The following is a 5175-nucleotide window of genomic DNA, read 5'->3' on the forward strand; positions in this document are numbered from 1 at the left end:
TATGTACTCTGTGGTTTGATTGTAGTAAATTTCGCTTGATGTGTCATCTTGTTTGCGTGATCTTGTTTCAGCAACATTTGTCAGAAAACCAGAGCTAAGAAACTGCGTGGGTTATATGATGTTAATGCCTGCTCCAAATAATGCTTAAAGATAATAAAGCCAATGGGCAAAGCATATTGAATTGGAAGCTGAGAGGCTGGGTTAAGCCCCTGACCTCATTTCTGAATTCCAAAATTACCATGGTGGACAGATATAAACTTGACATTGTCATTGGTAGGAAAGAAAGTATTTATTTGTAGTTTCTCTCCATGTCTTCTTAAATACCTCTATTTCAGAATGGTAAGTTCAGATACAATAAGCTGTGAGTACTTGTTGAGATCTGAATTATTTTTCAAATACCTAGATTAATGTCAGAATATTATTACTGACTTGAAGATAGTCTTGGAGGCCTGGCAGTATCTCAGCTCCTGAGTATCCATTTAAAGTCACCTAGACTGAGCATCACTGGGGAGAATCTTCTGTACCGTACAGTCTACAGCATCCCAAATAGACATTTGTGCTGACTTCTGGGAATCACCCATTGATTTCCATGGGCCCTGTGGTAGTTACAATACTTCACATCAACTTGAAGATAAATAAAAGTGTAGGGATGCTATTCAGCCTATCGGTCAGATCAGTCACCTGACTGTGCCTACTTGTGGGCATGGGCTTCTCATAAGGAGGTCTTTGGGAGTGCCTCTCTCTCCATGCCTTCATCTTCCAGCAGGCTGAATCTGATTGCTGCCAGAGCCCTTTGATCTGTCCACTGCCATTGGATCCAGAGTACTCTGCACCCACCAAACTGGTATTCCTGCATGAGTCTGAAGAGGAACGTATGGACTGGTACTGGACTTGAGTTGGCCTGGGTTGAGATGTTTTCTTGATACATAATTGAGATGTTTTCTTGATATATAATTATTTTTAAAAATAGAGATCTTTCTTACACGTATCTGAGTGTCACTGGATTTGTTTCTGTAGTCAACCCAGCCTAACGCAGATATATGGCCTCCCAAGTAAATCCATCCTATTGATGAATTATGTTCCTGGTTTGGAAGTTCTGTATGCTTGTACACTTAATTCTATTTAATGGTCTCACTTTTTTCATGTGCCCATAGCGTCTTCAAATTACAATCTCTCTAATATTTGAAAATCTGCTCACAAGATCTCTTTAAAGTGTGGAAAAGCGAGGATGTTACTTTGAGGACTAAATACCAGCAATGGTATTTTCCACCACCTCATAGGAATGGGAAAGTTGGACATTGAATAAGGAAGACCCAAAAATTATGGTCCTGGCAAAGAATACTGAAAGTACTGTGGACTGCCAAAAGAACAGATAAATCTCTCTTAGAAGAAGTACAGAGAGAACACTTCCCAGAGGTAAGGATTGAGAGACTTCATCTCATGCACTTTGGACATGTTGTCAGGAGAGATGAGTTTTGGTAAAGTATCGGGGCAACATAAAAGAGGGAGACCTTTAACAAGACGGATTGACACTGTGCCCGCAACAATAAGCATGATTGTGAGGATGGCACAAGACCAGGCAATGCTTTGTGCTGTTGTGCATAGGGCATTTATGAGTTTGAACTGACTCAATATCACCTAACACCAACAACCTAATGTCTTGTCAAACACTGAGTTAGGTCAAGTCTACCTCCTTATATACCTAGTAACATCTAGTAGCTGCCCATTCTTCTCCAATCGCTCTTTCATTACATCTTTTGCACGAGTTCCTACTGGTGTCATTTGAGACTGTCCTGTTTCCAGTCTTCCCTCCTCTCATTGCATTAGCCTAAATTATATTTCCAAAATAAATATGTTTTTCATTTTAAAAATACACACACCTCTGATAAATTCTTACTTCTCATCAACTAATATTCAATTCCTCATCTCTTAACTGGTTTTTGTTTCCTACACCATTCTTGCCCTTTAACACAAAATCTATCAAACCCATCTTTCCCTCTTGTAAGGATATTAACACAGGCCCTCTATGTGTAGTGCCCTCTTCCCATTCCTGCTCATTCTTTCTAATTCATCCCCTCAGTACCCCAACAAAGCTCCATCAAGGGCCCTTTCCATAGCACTCCACTCCTAATCTATATTAAAAATATTAATATACTGCATTAAAACAATCTATCCACCATTAGAATGTGGCTCAATAAAGAGGATTCTGCCTTACTCCCTACTGTATTCCCAGAACACGTTTCTTCCCCTGGCAAATTATAGGACAGCAATTATTCCTTGTTGAATGGTGAATATCTAATCTCTTCAAGTTTTCCTCCCATGATTGACCACTACATTATCTATGACCCTAAGCAAAGTCATAGATGTGACCCTATGTACTCTGTGCCCCTACTTAATATATTTGCAAATTTATCAGTATTCCAATTAAAACTTAATTCCCAAACTCATTCTAGATTCTGAATCCAATATAAAAAGTAAAACTCTAAAAAAGAACTCTAAAATTGTGTGTGGCCTATGTTCCAGATCCAATGAACTCAAGCTCTGCTTTTCTTCCTTTGAGATCACTCCTGACTAGGCCAGAATCCCAGAATGTGGGACCCTAGTAGGTTGGTGACTCTGCCAAACATCCGTTGGTCTTCATTTTTCCACAGGGGAAATTAATAATAACTTGGTCATCTTCTGTACAACATATGCATTAAGGAGACTTAATTGTAGCTATTAATAAAATATTGATGCATTTGTTTATCTGGCCAAATATTTTAAAGTAGCCTGGATGGTTTCCAGGTGGTGATTTCATCTTGGCATCTAGTGCTGTGAAAGTTGTTGCTGACTTGTGTTCATTTGTATATACTTTACGGGTTATTTTCTTCATATTTATGCCCAAATGGTTTTACATTTGGGTATATATGTCTCTTACAGTGAACCCAGAGAAACCTTTTCTCTTGACAGCTTTGAGGGGATTTATTAAGTATATTTTTTAAGTGTTCCCAAAATATTCCCCTCCTAAATTCTGAGCTTTAATAATTTTCCCATATCATCCTCTTAAATATATGTGCTGCTTGTTCATTCATTACATTTTATTCTTATTAATTTTTCTTTACTCATTATCTTCAACACTGAGACTCATTTCAGACATTCCATCTGATCTTTTTTCATTAGCATTTTTTCCTATGATTTCTTCATAGAGCTCTTATAAGTAGCTCAAATATTGTCACATATTTTAAAACTAGAAAACCTTCAGGAAGGTAAATGAGTGCCCCCAAATACATAAAACACTGTGATTTAATGACAATAAGCTCAGAAATTCATGCAATTCTTATAAATACTACCTATCACCTATAATTTTAATCTTTTATAATGTGTAAAAAGTAACAGAAATGATTGTCACAAAACCAGTGGAACCCTCCATACTGTCTAATGATATAACTGGTATGGTCACATGAAAATAAACCCATTTGCAAATTGAGAGAATTTAAGTAGTAAATTCACATACAAGATAGATAAAAAGATGGACAGATGGTGGGGTCGTTAGATTTTATGTCAACTTGAATTTGTAGGAAAGCATAGGGTTGGAGGACAATTTGTAAATCAGATCAGAGCTAGATTATGCCCCCTAGGGAGTGTGGCCTTTCTATAAGGAAGAAAGTGGGAACTCCCACTCTTGTTCTGCCCCTTCACTTCCTCCTCACTGGGATCGCACTGAGAGGTTGTGTCTGCCTCCAGGGCGGCCCCACACGAGTCACCTTATCCTGAGAGCTGTCAGCTCCCTGTCATGTTTCCACCAACCTGGAATCCAGGAGACTGAGCGCCCCTGCCTGTGATGTTCTGAATCCAGCATCACCTTTATGTCACCGGGCTGCAGCTATGTCAGTCTGGCTAGCTTGGGTCCCATGAGCTTCAGGTGGACTGGCCTGGAATGCTTTCTTGATATAAACTTACTTCTTGACATTAAGTTCCTTCTTATACATAGATGAGTGTTACTGGTTTTGTTTCTCTAGACAACCCAGCTTAACACACATGGAAAAAGAGACTTGGCATTTCAATCTACTGCATGGTTTGAAATGGGCTTTAAGATACAGGGTTTTTTTCCTCTTTGAACATAGAATGATGAGGAAGAACTTCAAATAAGTCTTTCTGCAGTCTCATATAGCTGCAAAATTAATCCCCCTAGGCAATCTTAGGCAAGTAACCTGATTTGTCTGGACCCATGTGTTAATCTGGGTAGACTAGAGAAACAAATCCATGGATACTCATATGCGTCTGAGAGGTTTATTTTATTTTATTTTTTAGAGAAACGTTGTGTTTAATGGTAAAGCTTAGTGCACTCCAGCACGGGGCATGGCCTGGAGTTGAAGCAGCAGGGACAGGTCGGTGCAGCCCACGGAGCCTCACATGGCAAACAGGATGAGGAAGGCGACTATCAAGCAGAAGAGCCCCATAGCCTCAGACAGGGCAAAGCCCAGGATGGCGTAGGAGAAGAGTTGCTGCTTGAGAGATGGGTTCCTGGCATAGCCAATGATCAAGCTGCCGAATTCGGCCCCAATGCCAGCCCCCGAACCCGCCACACCGACTGTGGCTGCCCCAGCACCAATATACTTGGCTACTGTGTCAATATCCCGGGAGACCACGCTGGTCTGGACCTCCCGCCTGGCCACCTGGAGCGGGGAGCTGCTGTAGGAAGGCTGTTTTGATGGGATCTCCGGCCTATTCAGGAAGGAGGCAGACACAGGCCTGACGAGACCCTTGGCACAGCAGCGGACCAGAGCTGGAGGAATGAGTAGTGCCCCGGTGGTCTGCATATTTTCAATCTCTCGGGTTTAGCTCCGGGTCTCGGAGCTCAGCTCCCCATCCACGTCGTCTGAGAGGTTTATATACAAGAGAAATTGAATATCGAGAAAACATCCTAGCCCAGTCCAGATCAAGGCCATAAGTCCGATATTAACCCATATGTCTGATACCAGTCTATGAAGTCCTATTCAGTCTTATAAAACACATGTAATGATGCCAAATGCAGGAGGATCACAGGCCAGTGAGTGGGAAGTCTTGTGGATTCAGTGGTGTTGTAAGTATCTCAGCACTGGCAGGAGTCTCTATGTGACTTTTCTGGCTCCAGAGGTCTGGCTCCATCAACCTCTCTCCATGTCTCTTGTCAGCAGTGATGTCTCACAGGGAGTC

General features: G+C 41.2%; 1 pseudogene; it reads right to left on the reverse strand.

Annotated features, from left to right (window-relative positions):
* Positions 1-4268: 4268 nt before the first annotated feature.
* On the reverse strand, positions 4269-4828 carry LOC142448911 (ATP synthase F(0) complex subunit C1, mitochondrial pseudogene; annotated as a pseudogene).
* Between the last annotated feature and the right edge of the window lie 347 nt (positions 4829-5175).

This window comes from Tenrec ecaudatus, chromosome 5, assembly GCF_050624435.1.
Source record: "Tenrec ecaudatus isolate mTenEca1 chromosome 5, mTenEca1.hap1, whole genome shotgun sequence".
NCBI classification, from domain to species: Eukaryota; Metazoa; Chordata; class Mammalia; order Afrosoricida; family Tenrecidae; genus Tenrec; species Tenrec ecaudatus.